This window comes from Eumetopias jubatus, unplaced genomic scaffold, assembly GCF_037043125.1.
Source record: "Eumetopias jubatus isolate StellerSeaLion01/CBP00866 unplaced genomic scaffold, mEumJub1_p1.0 scaffold_17, whole genome shotgun sequence".
NCBI classification, from domain to species: Eukaryota; Metazoa; Chordata; class Mammalia; order Carnivora; family Otariidae; genus Eumetopias; species Eumetopias jubatus.
Window position 1 is genome coordinate 75032388 of NW_028274823.1, and position 20133 is coordinate 75052520.

A 20133-nucleotide genomic window follows, 5' to 3' on the forward strand; every position below is an offset into this window, starting at 1 on the left:
ATCATTTCTCTAGTTTGTCTTTCTACAGTTGCATTATTAGTGTATAAGAAAGCACCTGATTTCTGTGCCTTGATTTTGTATCCTGCCACATTACTGAATTGCTGTATGAGTTCTAGTAATTTGGGGGTGGAGTCTTTTGGGTTTTCCACATAAAGTATCATGTCTTCTGTGAAGAGAGAGAGTTTGACTTCTTCTTTGCCAATTTGAATACATTTTATCTCTTTTTGTTGTCTGATTGCTGTTGCTAGGACTTCTAGTACTATGTTGAACAATAGTGGTGAGAGTGGGCATCCTTGACGTGTTCTTGATCTTAAGGGAAAGGCTCTCAGCTTTTCTCCATTGAGGATGATATTTGCTGTGGGTTTTTCATAGATGGATTTTATGAACTTGAGGAATGTTCCCTCTATTCCTATAATTTGAAGAGTTTTAATCAGGAAAGGATGCTGTATTTTGTCAAATGCTTCTACATCAGTTGAGAGGACCATATGGTTCTTCTCTCTCCTCTTATTAATGTGTTCTAGCACATTGATTGATTTGTGAATGTTGAACCACCCTTGCATCCCACTTGGTCGTGGTGGATGATCCTTTTAATGTATTGTTGGATCCTATTAGCTAGGATTTTGTTGAGGATTTTGGTATCCATATTCATCAGGGATATCCGTCTGAAATTCTCCTTTTTGATGGGGTCTTTGCCTGGTTTGGGGATTAAGGTAATGTGGCCTCATAGAATGAGTTTGGAAGTTCTCCTTCTGTTTCTATTTTGTGAAACAGCTTCAGTAGAATAAGTATTATTTCTTCTTTGAATGTTTGGTAGAATTCCCCAGGGAATCCATCAGGCCCTGGACTCTTGTTTTTTGGGAGGTTTTTGATCACTGCTTCAATCTCGTTACTGGTTATTGGCCTATTCCAGTTGTCAGTTTCTTCCTGTTTCAGTCTTGGCAGCTTATAGGTTTCCAGGAAGGCCTCCATTTCATCCAGCTTGCTCACTTTATTGGCATATAGTTGTTGACAATAATTTCTAATAATTGTTTCTATTTCCTTGGTGTTAGTCGTGATCTCTCCCCTTTCATTCATAATTTTATTAATTTGTGTCCTTTCTCTTTTCTTTTGGATAAGTCTGGCCAGTGGTTTATCGATCTTATTAATTCTTTCAAAGAACCAACTTCTAGTTTCATTGATCTGATCTACTGTGTTTCTGGTTTCTAATTCATTGATCTCTGCTCTAGTTTTAATTATTTCTCTTCTAATACGTGGCTTAGGCATCGTTTGTTGCTTTTTCTCTAGTTCTTTAAGGTGTAGAGTTAGTTGGTGAATTCGGGATTTTTCTGTTTTTTTGAGTGAGGCTTGGATGGCTTTGTATTTCCCCCTTAGGACCGCCTTTGCAGTATCCCATGGTTTTGGACCGATGTGTTTTTGTTCTCATTGATTTCCATGAACTGTTTAAGTTCTTCTTTGGTTTCCAGGTTGACCCAAACATTCTTGAGCAGAGTGGTCTTTAGCTTCCAAGTGTTTGAACTTCTTCCAAATTTTTTCTTGTGATTGAGTTCCAGTTTTAAAGCATTATGGTCTGAGAATATGCAGGGAATAATCTCAATCTTTTGGTATTGGTTGAGACCTGATCTGTGACCCAGAGTGTGGTCTATTCTGGAGAAAGTTTCATGTGTGCTCGAGAAGAATGAGTATTCTGTTGTTTTAGGGTGGAATGTTCTGTATATACCTATGAGGTCCATCTGGTCCAGTGTATCATTCAAAGCCCTTGTTTCCTTGTTGAGTTTCTGCTTAGATGATGTGTCCATTGCTGACAGTAGAGTACTGAGGTCTCCTACAATTAACGTATTGTTATCAATATGACTCTTTATTTTGGTTAACAGTTGGCTTATGTAGGTGGCTGCTCCCATGTTGGGGGTGTAGATATTTACAATTGTTAGATCTTCTTGTTGGATAGAACCTTTAAGAATGACATAGTACCCTTCTGTGTCTCTAACTACAGTCTTTAGCTTAAAATCTATTTTGTCTGATATAAGAATTGCTACCCCAGCTTTCTTTTGAGGTCCACTGGCATGGAAGATGGATCTCCAGCCCTTCACTTTCAGTCTGGATGTATCTTTAAGTTCAAAATGAGTCAAATGAGTCTCTTGTCTCATTTTCAGTCTGGATGTATCTTTAAGTTCAAAATGAGTCTCTTGTCTCTCTAGACAGCATATGGATGGGTCCTGTCTTTTTATCCAATCTGCAACCCTGTGCCGTTTTATGGGAGCATTTAGGCCATTCACGTTGAGAGTGATTATTGCAAGATATGAATTAATTGTCATCATGTTGCTTGTGAAGACCTTGTTTTTATAGATTGTCCCTGTAAATTTCTGTTGTATATCACTCTTGGGGGCTTTCTCCTTTTATAGAACTCCCCTTAATATTTCTTGCAGGGCCGGCTTTGTGGTCACATATTCTTTCAGTTTCTGCTGGTCTTGGAAGCTCTGCATCTCTCCATCCATTCTAAATGGCAGCCTTGCCAGATAAAGTATTCTTGGCTGCGTGTTCTTCTCATTTACCACCCTGAATATGTCTTGCCAGGCCTTTCTGGCTTGCCAGGTCTCTGTGGATAGGTCTGACGTTATTCTGATGTTCCTCCCTCTGTACGTAAGGAATCTCTTCCCCCTAACTGCCCTTAAGATGGTTTCCTTGGTTCTAAGATTTGCAAGTTTTACTATTACATGCGGGGTGTTGGCTTGTTTTCCTTGATCTTGGGAGGGAGGGGTCCTCTCTGCCTCTAGGATGCGAATGTTTGTTTCATTCCCCAGATTAGGGAAGTTCTCAGCTACAATTTGCTCAAATACATCTTCTAGTCCTCTCTCTCTCTCTCTCTCTCTCTCTCTCTCTCTCTCCACTCCCTCCAGAATTCCAATTATTCTGACATTGGAACGCTTCATGGTGTCACTTATTTCTCTGATTCTATTTTCATGGATTCTGAGTTGTTTTTCCCTGGCCTCCTCTTTTCCCTTTTTATCTATTATATTGTCTTCCAGGTCGCTTATTCGTTCTTCTGCCTCAGTTACCCTAGCTGTTAGATTATCTAAATTGGATTGGATCTCATTGATAGCATTTTTAAGTTCTGTCAATTCAGCTTTCATTTCTGCCCTTAGAGACTCTATGTTGCCATTAATTGATTTCTCCATTCTGGCTATTGTCTTCACAATTGCTAGCCTGAATTCCATCTCCGACATCTTGGTTATATCTGCATCCATTTGTAAATCTGTAGCATAAGTAATAATCTCTGAGTCTTTTCTATTTTGGGGGCTCCTCCTCCTAGTCATTCTGTTGATGGGTGGTTAAGGGAGTGTATAGAGTCCAAATTATTGACCAGAACCCAAGCAAGATGCACCTGTTTTCTAGGGACCTTAGGGTTGCTGGCCTCTTGTTCTCCCAGTCTGTCTTCTGGGGGAGGGGCCTGCCGCGCTGTTACCCAGGCAACCCTGTTTGGGCGGAGTTGCCCTGCCCCCCTGTGGCGGGGGATGGGCTCAGTGGGAACCAGTTTTGGGGGCTTTTGTTCTCTGGCGGCTTTCCCTGGCGGCCTTTCGCGTCTCTTCCACGAGTCCGAGCAGAAGAGACCATTTCCCACCCTCTGCCTCAGAGCAGAGAGACCTCAGTCTGTTCTTCAGTGAGCTCTCCAGGCCACACTATCTCCATTTCTGTCCATGCTGCTATAAACTGCCACAGCCTGGGTTGTGTGCCCCTCCGCAGCGCCCCCAGTCCTGCCTCCAGATCGGGGCTTGTCTCTGCCCTTTGTGCTTCTAAAACCACCAGCCGCCCCCAGATCGCATGCACGACCCCGCCGCTCCTGGTTTCAGGCCAGGGGGCTGCCCTAACGTCCTTTCCCCGCCACTACCGGTCGGCAAGTCTGTGCCCCGTCCCCAGCGCGTGAGGCTGTCACTCACCGGCGGTGTAGGATCCCCACGGCCAGGCACCCTCCTGCTGCCATTTATCCTCCGATATCTGCCCACGGAATCAGGGCTCCCCGCTTCATACCTCAAAACCAACCACCTGCAATATTCTGTTTGTAGAGATCCAGATCTTCTTACATCTCAGGCTGGTTTCGTGGGTGCTCAGAGTGGTCTGGTAGATATCCAGCTCAATTCCGGGGACCAGTTGGAATAGGGTCCCCTACTCCTCCGTCATCTTTTCTTCCCCCTGATCTCGGCTCTAATCTTAATTATTTCTCTTCTAATGTGTGGCTTAGACATCATTTGTTCCTTTTTCTCTAGTTCTTTAAGGTGTAAAGTTAGTTGGTGAGTTTGGGATTTTTCTAATTTTTTGAGTGAGGCTTGGATGGCTATGTATTTCCCCCTTAGGACCGCCTTTGCAGTATCCCATAGGTTTTGGACTGATGTGTTTTTGTTCTCATTGGTTTCCATGAATTGTTTAAGTTCTTCTTTGATTTCCTGGTTGACCCAAACATTCTTGAGCAGAGTGGTCTTCAGCTTCCAAGTGTTTGAACTTCTTCCAAGTTTTTTCTTGTGATTGAGTTCCAGTGTTAAAGCATTATGGTCTGAGAATATGCAGGGAATAATCTCAATCTTTTGGTATCGGTTGAGACCTGATCTGTGACCCAGAGTGTGGTCTATTCTGGAGAAAATTCCATGCGCGCTCAAGAAGAATGAGTATTCTGTTGTTTTAGGGTGGAATGTTCTGTATATATCTATGAGGTCCATCTGGTCCAGTGTGTCATTCAAAGCTCTTGTTTCCTTGTTCAGTTTCTGCTTAGGTGATGTGTCCATTGCTGAGAGGGGAGTATTGAGGTCTCCTATAATTTATTGTTATCAATACGACTCTTTATTTTGGTTAACAGTTGGCTTATGTAGGTGGCTGCTCCCATGTTGGGGGCATAGATATTTACAATTGTTAGATCTTCTGTTGGATAGAACCTTTAAGAATGATATAGTGTCCTTCTGTGTCTCTAACTACAGTCTTTAGCTTAAAATCTAATTTGATAGAAGAATTGCTACCCCAGCTTTCTTTTGAGGTCCGCTGGCATGGAAGATGGATCTCCAGCCCTTCACTTTCAGTCTGGATGTAACTTTAAGTTCAAAATGAGTCTCTTGTACACAGCATATGGATGGGTCCTGTCTTTTTATCCAATCTGCAACCCTGTGCCGTTTTATGGGAGCATTTAGGCCATTCACGTCGAGAGTGATTACTGAAAGATATGAATTTATCATCATCATGTTGCCTGTGAAGACCTTGTTTTTATAGATTGTTCCTGTAAATTTCTCTTGTATATCACTCTTGGGGTCTTTCTCCTTTTATAGAACCCCCCCTTAATATTTCTTGCAGGGCCAGCCTAGTGGTCACATATTCAGTTTCTGCTGGTCTTGGAAGCTGCATCTCTCCATCCATTCTAAATAGCAGCCTTGCCAGATAAAGTATTCTTGGCTGCATGTTCTTTTCATTTAGTACCCTGAATATGTACTTTCCAGGCCTTTCTGGCTTGCCAGGTCTCTGTGGATAGGTCTGATGTTATTCTGATGTTCCTCCCTCTGTATGTAAGGAATCTCTTCCCCCTAACTACTCTTAAGATGGTTTCCTTGGTTCTAAGATTTGCGAGTTTTACTATTACATGCTGGGGTGTTGGCTTGTTTTCCTTGATCTTGGGAGGGGTCCTCTCTGCCTCTAGGACATGAATGTTTGTTTGTTTCATTCCCCAGATTAGGGAAATTCTCAGCTATGATTTGCTCAAATACATCTTCTAGTCCTCTCTCTCTCTCCACTCCCTCCGGGATTCCAATTATTCTGACATTGGAATGCTTCATGGTGTCACTTATTTCTCTGATTCTATTTTCATGGATTCTGAGTTGTTTTTCCCTGGCCTCCTCTTTTCCCTTCTTTTCTATCAATTTGTCTTCCAGGTCTCTTATTCGTTCTTCTGCCTCACTTTCCCTAGCTGTTAGATTATCTAGATTAGATTAGATCTCATTGATTAACATTTTTAAGTTCTGCCAATTCAGCTTTTGTTTCTGCCCTTAGAGACTTTATGTTGCCATTAATTGATTTCTCCATTCTAGCTATTGTCTTCACAATCGCTAGCCTGAATTCTGTCTCCAACATCTTGGTTATATCTGAATCCATTTGTAAATCTGTGGCAGAAGTCAGTCTCTGAGTCTTTCCTGTTTTGGGGGTTCCTCCTCCTAGTCATTCTGTTGAGGGGTGGTTGAGGGAATGTATAGTGTCCAAATTATTGACCAGAACCCTGGAAAGATGCACCTGTTTTCTAGGGACCTTAGGGTTGCTGGCCTCTTGTTCTCCCAGCCTGTCTTCTGGGGGAGGGGCTTGCCATGCTGTTACTCAGGCAACCCTGTTTGGGCAGTTGCCCTGCCCCCCTGTGGCAGGGGATGGGCTCAGTGGGAACCAGTTTTTGGGGCTTTTGTTCTCTGGCAGCTTTCCGTGTCTCTTCCACGAGTCAGAGCAGAAGAGACCATTTCCAACCCTCTGCCTCAGAGCAGAGAGACTGCAGTCTGTTCTTCAGTGAACTCTCCAGGCCACACTGTCTCCGTTTCTATCTGTGTTGCTATAAACTGCAGCGTCTTGGGTTGTGCACCCCTCCACAGCGCCCCCAGTCCTGCCTCCAGGTTGGGGCTCGTCTCTGCCCTTTGTGCTTCTAAAACTGCCAGCCGCTCTCAGTTCACACCTGCGACCCCACTGCTCCTAGTTTCAATCTGGGGGGCTGCCCTAATGTCCTTTCCCCGCTGCTACTGGTCTGCGAGTCTGTGCCCCATCCCCAGCGCGTGAGGCTGTCGCTCACTGGTGGTGTAGGATCCCCACGGCCAGGCACCCTCCCTCTGCCGTTTATCCTCTGATATCTGCCTGTGGAATCACGGCTCCCCGCTTCATACCTCAAAACCAACCGCCTGCAATATTCTGTTTGTAGAGATCCAGATCTTCTTACATCTCAGGCTGGTTTTGTGGGTGCTCAGGGTGGTCTGGTAGATATCCAGCTCAATTCCGGGGACCAGGTGGAATAGGGTCCCCTACTCCTCTGCCATCTTTTCCCTTCCTCCCAACGGTCTGGACATTTTAAAAATATGAATTATTATAATCCATGAACATGGACTATCTTTTCATTTGTTTATGTTGTCTTAAATTTCTTTAATTAATATCTTAGAGTTTTCAGAGTCTTTCACTTCCTTGGCTAAATTTATTCCTAGGTATTTTACTCTTCTTGATACCACTGTAAATGGGATTATTTTCTTAATTTCTCTGCTATTTCATTATTAGTGTATAGAAACACAACAGATTTTTATATCTTATTTTGTATCCTGCAACTTTATGGAATTCATGTATCCATTCTAATAGGTTTTTAGTGGAGTCTTTAGGATTTTCTATATAGTATCATGTCATCTGCAAATAGTGACAGTTTTCCTTCTTCCTTACCAGTCTGGATGTCTATTATTTTTTTCTTGTCTGCTAAGGGTAGATCTCCAGTACTATGCTGAATAAAAGTGATGAGAGTGGACATCCTTGTCTTGGTCCAGATCTTAGAGGAAAAACTTTCAGCTTTTTGCAATTGAGTATGATGTCAGCTGTGGATTTTCATATAGTATGTTATCTCTAAATCCACTTTATTGAGAGTTTTTATCATGAACAGATGTTGAATTTTGTCAAATGCCTTTTCTGCATCTATTGAGGATAATCATATAGTTTTTATCTTTCATTTTGTTAATGTGGTGTAGCATGTTGATTGATGATATTGAACTGTTCTTGCATCCCTGGAATAAATCCCACTTGATCATGGTGAGTGATCTTTTTAATGTATTGTTGAATTCAGCTTGCTAATATTTTGTTGGGGATTTTTGCATCTATGTTCATCAGGGATATTGACCTGTAAATGCTTTTGTTTTTGTTTTTTGTGGTGTCTTTATGGTTTTGGTATCAGGGTAATGATGACCTCATAGAATGGATTTGGAAGTTTTCCTTCATCTTCTATTTTTTGGAATAATTTGAGAAGGACAGGCATTAACTCTTCTTTAAATGTTTGGTAGAATTCACCTGTGAAGCCATCTAGTCTTGGACTTTTGTTTGTTGGGAGTTCTTTTATTACCAATTCATTTCATTACCAGTAGTAAGTCTGTTTGGATTTGCTGTTTCTTTTTTATTCAGTCTTGGGAGATTGTGTTTCTAGGAATTTATCCATTCCTTCTAAATTTTTCAATTTGTTGGCATATAATTTTTTTGTGATAGTGTCTTATAATCCCCTTTATTTTTGTGATATTGGTTGTTACTTCATCTTTTTCATTTATCTATTTGAGTCCTCTCTCTAGAGTCTGGCTAAAAATTTATCAATTTTGTTACTCTTTTCAAAAAAAAAAAAAACATCATGGCTTCATAGATCTTTTCTATTGTTTTTTTAACCTCTATTTTATTTATTTCTGTTTTAATCTTTATTATTTCCTTCCTTTTGTTAGCTTTGGGCTTTGTTCATTCTCTAGTTCTTTTAATTGTAATATTAGGTTGTTTATTTGAGATTTTTCTTGTCTCTTGAGGTAGGCCTGTATTGGTGTAAACCTCCCTCTTAGAACCGCTTTTGCTAGGGATGCCTGGGTGGCTCAGTCGTTAAGCGTCTGCCTTCGGCTCAGGTCATGATCCCAGCGTCCTGGGATCAAGCCCCACATTAGGCTCCCTGCTCAGTGGGAAGCCTGCTTCTCCCTCTCCAGCTTACTTCTCCCTCTCTGGCTCCCCCATGCTTGTGTACCCTCTCTCGCTATCTCTCTCTATCAAATAAATAAAATCTTAAAGAAAAAAAAAACTGTTGATGCATCCCGAAGATTTTGGACCATTGTGTTTTCATTTTTATTTGTCTCCATTTATTTTTAAATTTCCTCTTTGATTTCTTGGTTGGCCCATTCATTGTTTATTAGCATATTGTTAAGCCTCCATGTATTTGTGTTCTTTCCAGATTTTTTTCTTGTAATTGCTTCCTAGTTTCATACTGTTGTAGTCAGAAACGAAATTTGATATGATTTCAATTTTCATAAATTTATTGAGAATTTTTTTGTGGCCTAACATGTGATCTATCTTGGAGAATGTTTCACATACACAAATAAAGAATGTGTGTTCTCTTTTGGATAAAGTGTTCTATAAGTATCTCTTAGGTCCGTCTGGTTTAATGTGTCATTCAAAGCCACTGTTTCCTTCTTGATTTTATATCTGGATAATCTATCCATTGATGTAAGGGAGGTGTTGACTTCTCTACTATTATTGTATTACTCTCAGTTTCTCCCTTTATGTCTGCTAATAACTGCTTTATGTGTTTCGGCGCTCCTATGTTGTGTGCATAGATATTTACAATTGTTATATCCTCTTGTTGAATTGTTCCTTTTATCATTATGTAGTACTCTTCTTTGTCTCTTACTACAGTCTTTGTTTTAAAGTCTGTTTTGTCTGATATAGGTATTGCCACCCCAGCTTCTTTTTTACTTCCATTTGCATGATATGTGTTTTTTCTAGCCCCTCATTTTCAGCATGGACATGTCTTTAGGTCTAAAGTGAGTATCTTCTAAGCAGCACATAGATGAGTCATCCTGTGTTTTTGTTTTGTTTTTTGTTTTGGAGCATTTAGTTCATTTACATTTAAAGTAACTGTTGATAGGTATATATTTATTGCTATTTTATTGTTTTCCAGTTGTTTCTGTAGTTCTCTGTTCCTTTATTCTCTCTTGCTTTCTTCCCTTGTTTGATGGCTTTGTTTAGTGTTATGTTTGGATACCTTTCTCTTTATTTTTTTTGTGTATCTAATATAGATTTTTAAATTTGTCGTTACTGTTAGGTTTATATATAAAATCTTATGTGTATAGCAGTACATATTAAGTTGATGATTACTTAATTTTCAAGACATTCTAAAAGTGCTACATTTTTACACCCCCCTCAACATTTATGTATATTATGTCATGTTTTACATATTTTTATTTTGTGTATCCCTTGATTAATTTTTGTAGATGTAATTGATTTTACTACTTTGTGTTTTAACCTCCATACTGGCTTTATAAGTGATTAATCTACTACCTTTATGTTTGCTTTTACCTATGAATTTTTTTACTTTCATTAATTTGAAATCAGTTCTCTTTAACATTTCTTATAAGGCTGGTTTAACTTTGGGAAACTTTTTTTTTTTTTAAGTTTTTTTATTTTTTTATGCTTAGAGTTAGAGACCCATACGTGGTCTCTAACTCATGACCCTGTGATCAAGAGTCACATGCTCTTCTGACTGAACCAGTCAGTCATCCCTGGGAAACTCTTTGAATGGTAATCTTCCTGGGTAGAGTATTCTTGGTTGCAAGTTTTTTCCTTTTAGCCCTTTGAATATATTATGCCATTCTCTCCTGGCCTACAAAGTTTCTGCTGAAAAATCAGCTGATATCCTTATGGGGTTTCCTTTGTGTGTAACGGTTTTCTTTTCTCTTGCTGCTTTAAAAATTCTCTCTTTATCATTACTTTTTGCCATTTTAATTATCATGTGTCCTGGTGTGGAGCTCCTTGGATTAATCTTGGTCGAGGCTCTCTGTGATTCCTGGATGGGATGTCTGTTTCCCTCACTAGTTTAGAGAAGTTTTCAGCCACTATTTCTTCAGATAAATTTTCTGTCCCCCTTCTCTTTCCCTTCTCCTTCTGGGATCCTTTTAATGTGAATGTTATTGTGCTTGATGATGTCATTGAGTTCCCTTAACCTATTCTCATTTTTTATTCTTTTTTCTTTTTGCTGTTCAGCTTAGTTGCTGCCCATTACCCTGTCTTCCAGATCACTGACTGTTCTTCTGCCTCCTCTAAACTGCTATGGATTCCCTCCAGTGTTTTTGTTTTTTTAATTTTAGTTAGTCCTTTTTTCAGATATTTTTTATTTCTTCAAATTTATCAGGGTGACAAAAAATATAATTGAGACCCATCATCATGGAAATGGCTTTATGAGAAAACTGGTCAGATGAATATTATTGTTTCCCATTTTCAACCAGTAAATAGTTGCTGTTGATAAATAATCAACAGTGTGTCAAGAATGCTCAAGATATGTTATATAATACAACATGCCTGTTCACGGGGTGGAGGGGAGAGGGGGACTAGGAAATAACTTATGTGAACTTCTTGATTTCATCATACAAGACAAGCACAAAAGCACCACCATGCCTCTGAGAACATTGGACCATGCACCCTTGAAAAAAGCTTTGGCTCTTTCACCACAAGCAATCTTCCTTCAGCAGTCAAGCATGCCTGTGTACATGATGTCAGTTCCTTTGTATCCTGACTGCATCACCATATGGTGCTGAGCAGCGCCAAATGCATAGGAACTCGACCCAGCAACCACTGTGATATCATCCAGCTGATGAAGATATGAGTATTCTTGGGCTCTGGAAGCATTCCTTTGTAGTGTCATACATACCAAACTATAGCTTGGTAGATGATAATACTCTGTAGAGACACATTAAAGCCTTGGCACAGACCCTTCATCCCAGCAGATTTGTAGATCTTAACCAGGCAGTCACTGAGGCCTCGGAATTCCCTTTCAGCTCCAGCTTTGCCCACATCTGCTGCTAGATGGGTTCAGGCAAAATTAAGAGAATACACAAAACAAGGATGTGACCAGTAGCACCACCTGATGCCAGATTCCCTGAAAAGTAGAACCAATACTGGGTTCCCTTGTCCACACCACCCAGGAAGATATGCTTGTGTTTCTTTAAAGGCAAAGTTGAGAGCCTGAGTGGGGAAGTATCTGATGACATTGGCCAGGTTACCGTGCCAGAAGGACAGGACTCCCTGCTCCTTGGGGATGTGAACCACACAGCCTCTAATGCCCCTGTATTGCTCATCTGCGGTGATTTGCTTGCTGGCATGCTGCACCTGCAGCAGCAGCTTGTCCCACTCGATGGGTGCTACTGTGGCCTTGGAGATGGCCATGGCTACTCCACCCACCAGGAGGTCCTTGACCAAGGACACAGCCATATCTGTCATGTTGAAAGAGGAGATGGGTGACTGCCTAGTTATTGAACTCTTCATGTCTGGCTGGTTCTGTTTTATATTTTCTGTCTTTTTGTTGAAGTCTTGCTGAGATCTTGCACTCTTTTCTCAAGTCCAGTAAATATCTTTATGACTGTTACTTTGAATTCTCTATCAAACATATCACTTACCTTTCTTTCACTTAGCTATTTGCTGTGATATCGTCCTGTTCTTTCATTTGGGACATATTTCTCTATCTCCTCATTTTATCTAACTCTCTGTGTCTGTTTCTATGTATTCAGGAGGTCAGCCTTGCCTCCTGGTCTTGAAAGTAGTGGCCTTGTGTAGGAGAGCTCCTGTGGTGCCCTGTAGCACAATGCCTCCTGGTCCCCAGAACCAGATGCCCAGGGAGGTCTCCTATTTAGGCTGCATGCATTCTACTGTTGTGGCTGAGCCACATTTGCATTCAGCCCAGTCTGCCGGAATGACTTGCTTTGCCTGTTTGGGGCCCACCAGGCAGGGGCTGGTCCTTGCAGTGTTGAGAGGTCTGTCTGAGGCCTCTGTGAGCTCCTCCATGGGTGGGGTCAGCAGTTGTAAGGGTCTGCAATTAGCCTTTCTGCTGCAACTATAGGTGCACCCCACAGCCAGGCTCTCTCTTGCATGGCCCACTCAAAGGCTCAGCTGCTGGAACTGCAGATCCCCTGGTGTGTCTGGTTATCTCTGCCTCTCCCTCTGGCTTTGGAGTAGCACTAGTCCCGGGGCTGCCTGCAGGGTGTGGCAGGGCGGGAGCTGCTTTGGATGGATGCCGGCCTAGGTGGGTTGGATGGGGTGGGTCCACAGGGGGAATCCAGGGGCAGGTCACGTGGTGCTAGCAAGCTAGGTGGGGAGCATTAGGGCTGGTGTCCGCAAGTGTCTTGCTACCGAGGCTCAGGGAGGGGAAGAGAAAATGCGCCTACCGGCATTTTTGTTCTTGGAGAAGTCTCCTGAAGATCCCTGTCCCTCCAGCACATGTTCTGAGATGAGTAAATAAGGCTCCTTTAGGCATACCCCAGGAGCTTCTCAAACTGCTGCTTCTGTTCCGTGTCTCAGGCCAGGTTATTTATTATGTTGGCTCTTAAGAGCATGGACTCCATTTCCTATCTCACTCTGGCTCCCTTGGAGTTAAGCCTGCTGATTTTTAAAATATCCAGAGGTAAGCCCTGCTGATTTTAAAAGCTCCTGAAGTTAAGCCCCCCTGGTTTCCAAAGCCAGAGTTATGGGGACTCATCTTCCCAGTGTGGATCTCTAGTGCATGGGGTGCCCGGGGTGGTATCTGGTCCTCTTTTCGGGTTCTCTGTGCCTGTCCTGTGTCACCTGGGGGCTAGTTCCCAGCTACATCTTCGCCCCCGTTACCCTTTTCAATGTGGCCTCATCTCGATGATTAACCATGGAATATCGGTTCTGCCGGAGCCCTTGGGTCATTTTTCAGTTTGTCGCACAAATGTGGCTGTTGGCTCGGTGTGTCTGGGATGAGATGAGCTCAGGATTCTCCTCCTCCGCCGTCCTCCTCCGTCTCTTGGGAAAATACTTATTTGGCAACGTAATTTTGCTGAAATAATGGCAAGGAAAATGCCTTTTGTAAAATCAATATACATTTCTGGATAAATTAAATATCACTGAAATGTTTGTGTGTCTCCCCACCCCACCCCGCCACTCCCGGCAAACTCATATGTTGAAATCCTAACCCCTCAGAAGTTGAGGCCTTTGGGAGGTGATTAGGTCACAAGGGTGGAGCCCTCATGAATATAATTAGTGCCCTTATCAAAGAGATCACGCAGAGCTCCCACCCCTTCTGCCAAGTGCAGATATAGAAGAAGTCTGTGAACCAAAAGAGAACCCTTATCTGCCCTTGCTGGCACCCTGATCTCAGACTTCCAGGCTCCACAACTGTGAGAAAAAATTTCTGTAGTTTATCAGCCACCCAGCCTGTGGTATTTTGTTATAGCAGCCCAAACAGACCCCCATCCACAGGACCTCCAGATACGTAATAATTTAATTCAGGCTTCTTTGACATTTTTGCACCTTTAGTCATATAAAAATTATACGTTTAAACATATTTCGTAATGTTGCCACTACAAAGCTACATTTGTCAAGGTAAAGGATCGAACATATTTTGTTTTTAGCTTAATTCATAACTTTTACAAGCCATATGGAACATGGGCTCCCCCCATTTGTCCCGAATTACTAGAAACAGGCCAGGATAGGCTGGAATAATTTGAAACATCTTCATAATCCTTGTGAATGAAAATATATTACAGTCACCATTTAAAAACAGATTCTCAGCGGAGATGTTAAAATGTCACTGTATGCTGTGTATAGTAGGTAAAATGAAAACAAATGACAGGAAAAAAAGGTTAAAAGTAAAGGATTGAAAAATATATGTACGGAGGAAATGCCACAAAAAAGAAAGTAGATGAGATAATATCAGATAATGTAATATAATTCAAGGCCAGAAATATTAAATGAGTAGATAGGGACCTTATATTGGTAGAAGATATAATTTTCTACACCTAACAAGACAGCTGTAAGCTATTATAATGATTTACAAATATAAAAGAGAAATAGGCACATACGTAGAGTATTTTAATATGCCTCTCTGAGTAATCAACAAATAATTCAATAACAACAGAAATGTATAGGGTTTGAGCGAATAACCCAGTATAAGCTTAGGTGTCTAGATGAGTGATAGATTCATAGAAACACAAATCGGTACATTTTATGCATACTGATTTACCCAGGGGAGCTATAAATATTACAAACACCTATGGATTAATATGAGATCTTAAATCAATGCAGCAAGAATGGAATGTTCAAACCGGTCTTGGGATAATGGAATGAAGGAGGTGGGGGCAGATTTCCACTTAAATAGGGAGATCTGACTAGGATTTGGTGAGGAGTGACTTGGAAGGGAACAGGTGGTTGAGAGGAAATGTTCCAGGCAGAAGGACCCGAGGGACCAGCCAGCACGAGGCTCTAAAGTAGGCAAGGGCTTAGTGAGTTTGAAGAACAGTGAGGCAACCCCTAAGTCCCTTTGACAGTGCCAGGCCCTTCACGTGTGCGTCCCTCTGCTTGAAACACCCCCTTCCCCCTCCAGAGCTGGAAAATGTCCACTTAACCTTCGAGGTGAGCTCAGAGTTCATCCTCAGGAAGGTCCCTGGTTCTCCCAGGAAGAAGGTGTTACTCTGTCCTTCATGCTGGCAGCACTTGGCCCATAGCTCAGTATTCATGTTTATCACATTGTGGCTTTTGGTTTTCATGCCTGACTCCTGCCACCCAACTATGAACAAATGGAAAGCAAGGACTTAGCTCTGCTTCCCAGTAGGTCAGGCTCGGTACCGAAGACACTCAGTAAGCGTTTGTGGGTCAAATGAGAGATGTTCTGTATTAAACAATGCGATTCCTCTTTTCACTACTTGTTTCCTGTCTTTCATGCAAATGTCAGGTGGGTTCCTAGGCATCTTCCATGTCTCTGTACCATGGGGAATAATTGGGAAATTATCAACCCCGGCTCTTGGTAGATCTGAGAGGATCAATATGGATGTGAAATGAGTGGAGAGGGTTAATTAACAGCTCTGAGAGGAAAGCACAAAATGGATGTGGTCTCCAATCCTTGAGGCTTCTGGAAGGATCTCGGTCAGCTAAGTCTGGCAGAATGTATGGGATTGGCTGCTGAGCAGGGAGGAGAAGGGCATCAGGGTGAGGCAGAGGTAAGAAGTCGTATAACCAGGGCCATGAGGGGCCTGACTGAAAGAGCAGAGAGGAGTCTGCCCAGGGAGGCTGGGGGTCGAGTCACAGAGACGTCCCCCAACATCCCGAAAGTGAGGCCCAGAGACCACATAGCTGTTTGTTGTTTGTTCTCAGGGAATGGAGCCACATGATGCAGGCTGCAGGGTGGGGTAGGTGGGAGAGAAAACATGGAGCTCAAACCGCACAGGATCCATTACCCAAGACCTGAGGCCCCGCGGGGCTTGGCGGCAACCTGGTGGCAGAGGCCAAACAGATGTCTGCCCCTATGTGAGTGAGGCGAACAAAAGAGTCAGAATTTAAAGGGGGAAAAAAAAAAGGTTGGATATTGTTTCCAACCACAGAACAGTAGGCTCAAGTGATAGAGGGAACCCCCACATCCTAGGTCTCAACCGAAGTCAGCCATTTATGGTTTTAAGAGACCTGCTGCGCCCCAACTCTGGACATTTCTATCATCTCCCGCTCTGCCTGGAAGGTTCTTCCCTCACTTAGGGTACAGGTTAGGAGCACAACCTTCTGACAAGGTCTGAGCCGGAGTCTCCACTCTGCCACATCCTTAATGTGCCTCGTAGTTTACGTCTGTCGTCGGTACCTGCGCTGTCCAGTAGGGGAGCTGCTAGCCGCGGGTGGCTATTGAGCACTTGAAATATGACTAGTCCAAGTTAAGATGTGGGGTTTTTTTATTTTAAAGATTTTATTTATTTGTCAGAGCACAGGCAGAAGGAGCGACAGGCAGAGGGAGAAGCAGGCTTCCCGCTGAGCAGGGAGCCCGATGGGGGCCTCCATGCCAGGACCCCAGGATCATGACCCAAGCCAAAGGCAGAGGCCCAACCGACTGAGCCACCCAGGCACCCCGATGATAATATTTTACAATATATTGGGTTAAAGGAAATATATTACTACAGTTAGTTTCACCCAAGTTGTACTTCGTTAATGTAGCTACCAGAAACTGTAAAATTACATGCGGAGCTTTCCTTATACTTCTGTTGGATAATGCAGCTCTATAAAATGGGGAGAATCGAGCGCCGACTTCAGTGGGTTGTTATAAAGATGAAATGAGATCATAATTATAAAATGCAAGAGAAGAAAAAAAAAATAAAGGGAGAAAGACAGCCCCTTGGAGCATAACTAGAGTTCACGGGAGGAAGAAGACCAGGAGCTCGCACCGAGCTCTAAACGAAATTCGGAAGGATCTCTACAGCCAACGCTGAAGCCAGGGTATCTTTCTCCTGTTTTGGTCCCCGCGTAGGCGTCGGTGACACTGTTTTGTAAAACAGTACAGATTATAAATAAAGGTCTGTGGGCAGCAACAGAAAAACAACATCTACATGCGATGCTCCTGGGTCTGTCCGGCCCGCCCAGCAGTGGTTTGGGGATCTGCTCAGTTCTGACTAGAGATCCACCCACAGGAAGTTTCCTCGGGGGGGGGGGGGGGGGGCGGCGCACTGTTCCCACCTGCTCACACTGACTTCTCCCCGCCTTCTCTCTCCTCCAGACAGGCTGGGAGACTACACTCCCTTTGTGTCAAGACGCGCATTTTAAATCCTCTTGTGGCACCGCTTTCTTTTACTTGCCCACAGTCTTTTAGATTTTAGAGGGGGAATCTGGCCTTTGCAGGTCTTAGACTGCCTTATTTTGGGTTTGTTTGCCTAATCGACATCTCAAAATTTCCCTTTCCTTGGTTGTTTTTGCGCTGTTGGATACACCCGTGTTTCTCAGTTGGTGCACCCCGGACCTCCTTGGAGGTAAGGGTGGGGACCATTCTTGCTCTGTTTCAAACCTCTTCAGTAATTCTTCAGTGTCTGCGCCTTAGGTGTACCGCTGACCAGTAGGAAGTGCTTAATTGTACGGGTGACAGCATGGACGACTATTGAGTTTTGACTTAGAGCACATAAAATGTTAAATCTGTTAAAAATTTAGTGATCGCCTTATAAATGGTCTGTATGATCATTTTTACCTTTCTGTGTACTAAAGACCTTTTCCAGACTAAACAATTACTCTGTTTAACAATCGTGAGGTATAGGGGCGCCTGGGTGGCGCAGATGGTTGAGCATCAGACTCTTGGTTTCCACTCAGGTCATGATCTTAGGGTCGTGGGATCCACCCCATGTCGGGCTCCACGCTCTGCAGGGAGTCTGTTTGAGATTCTCTCTGTCCCTCTGTATCTTTTCATTACTGTCAGACTTTTTAATTATTCTTGGGTCTGGTTGGTGTCTAACAGTGTTGCACTGTGATTTGAATGTTCACGTCTGTGGTACTTTCTTACATTGCTCATTTGTATTTCCTCTTTGGTGCTGTGTCTATTTAAGCCTTTTGCCTATTTTAAAAAATACATTTTCTCTTTCTTATTGATTCGTTAAGTGTTCTTTATATATCCTGGGTACCAATTCTTTGTTTTACAAACTCCTTCCACATTGTGGTTTTGTCTTTTCCATTCGAGTTATGGTATTGTTTGGTAAACAAAAGTCCTTAATTTTAACGTAGTTGAATTCATTGATCTTTTTCTTTATGGCTAAAAAAAAAAAATTCTTCTTGGCCCCAAAGTCACGAAACATTCTTCTGTAGGTCCACGCATTTTATCTGAAATTCTTGGAGCCAGATGTGTTTTGGAATACAGACTTTTTTGGACATTGGAAAAGTACTAGGGAACACATACAGCATATTTATGTAACACTTTCAACAAGAACTGGAAGAGCACCTCTACTCAAAAACCAACATTCAAACATTACTATTTCTGCAGCAAAACACATGTAGTCACCTAAGTAATATATAAATAATGACTAGAAAGAGCTTCATGTCACTGAATCACATTTTTCACCTAATGAGTTCCAAAGAATTTGGTGTTTCAGAAGTGTGGGGATTTTATAATTAGTACAGAAGTTATGGCAGCCTCATACATAAGGATGGAATTATTTCAAAGTTTAAAGGAACTTAGTGGTGGAGCCGTGGACCTGGAATTTGCATGTGAAGATTCTTTACTACTGATTTAAATTATGGCTTAGGAAGACTCCTATTTTCTACTCTTGAGTCATCCAGTTGTGTTCTTCTTGAAATTTGTGCATTTACCTAAATTTTATTTGCATTAAATTGTTCATAAGATGTCCTAACTTTTTTGATGTCTATGGTTTTCATTACTGATATAGGTTAACATCTCTCCTTGTATTGTTCAATACTAACAATTTTATTAGTGTTTTCTAAAGAATCAACTTTTAGATTTTTAATCCATTGTATGCAGTGGTCTGCTAGTAGATTGGCTCCGAACATAAAACAAAACACCAGCCTGTTTGTTGATTTCCTTGGAGTGAATACTATCATCATGGACAATTTCAAGCCACTAATTTGATGTTAGTGGCCATGGAGTAGGGGAGAGGTATGCACAATTTGCTCTCCTGTACCAGTACAGACGGTCTCTGGCACATTACTTTTGTTTCCCATTTCATTCATTCCTGCTCTTAATATTATTTCTGTCATTTTACTTTCTTTAATTTTGTTCTCTTTTTCTGACTTCTTGAAAAGGGATGTTTAGCTAAAGGCTTTTTAGCCTCTTTTCTAATATACTTTGGGCTATGAATTTTCCTCTAAAGTCCTATTTTAGCTGCATCCCACAGTCATTGCTATTGTATTTTCTTGTTCAGCTCAAAATATATTCTCATTATCATTATGACTCCTCTAACTAGGGTTTATATGGATTTGTTATAAGTCTTTATTGATTTCTAGCTTATTTGCATAATTGTCAAAAAACGTGCTGAATGATTTCAATCTTTAAAATTTGTTGAGAGTTGCTTTACAGGTAAGTATGCAGTTGATTTGGGGATGGTGCCCTGTTTGCTTTCAAAAAAATGTACATTCTAATTTTGGTTATGCTCTGTGTATATTCATTAGGTCAAGTTTATTAATCATGTTAGTCACATTTTCTATATCCTTATTGATTTTTCTTTTGTTTTAAAAACCACTGAGAAAGGCTTATTAAAGTAACCTAATATGACTACACTTTTTGCTTTGTAATTCAGTCAAGTTTCACTTTATTTTATATATTTATCGTTTAGTACATATAAACTTAAAATTTTAAATGTATTTCTTTTTTCAACTCTGAAGTCATCCAAGACTCTTTTCATCCTTTTTATATCTCATTGGTCATACCTAGAAGACATTATCTTTTTTTTAAATAATTTTTTATTATGTTAATCACCATACATTACATCATTAGTTTTTGATGTAGTGTTCCATGATTCATTGTTTGTGCATAACACCCAGTGCTCCACGCAGAATGTGCCCTCTTTAATACCCATCACCAGGCTAACCCATCCCCCCACACCCCCTCCCCTCTAGAACCCTCAGTTTGTTTCTCACAGTCCATCGTCTCTCATGGTTCGTCTCCCC

The 20133-nt window shown here is 41.7% G+C and overlaps 1 pseudogene; it reads right to left on the minus strand.

Moving 5' to 3' along the window:
• Positions 1-11108: 11108 nt before the first annotated feature.
• Positions 11109-11985, minus strand: LOC114210325 (ADP/ATP translocase 2 pseudogene; annotated as a pseudogene).
• Positions 11986-20133: the final 8148 nt, after the last annotated feature.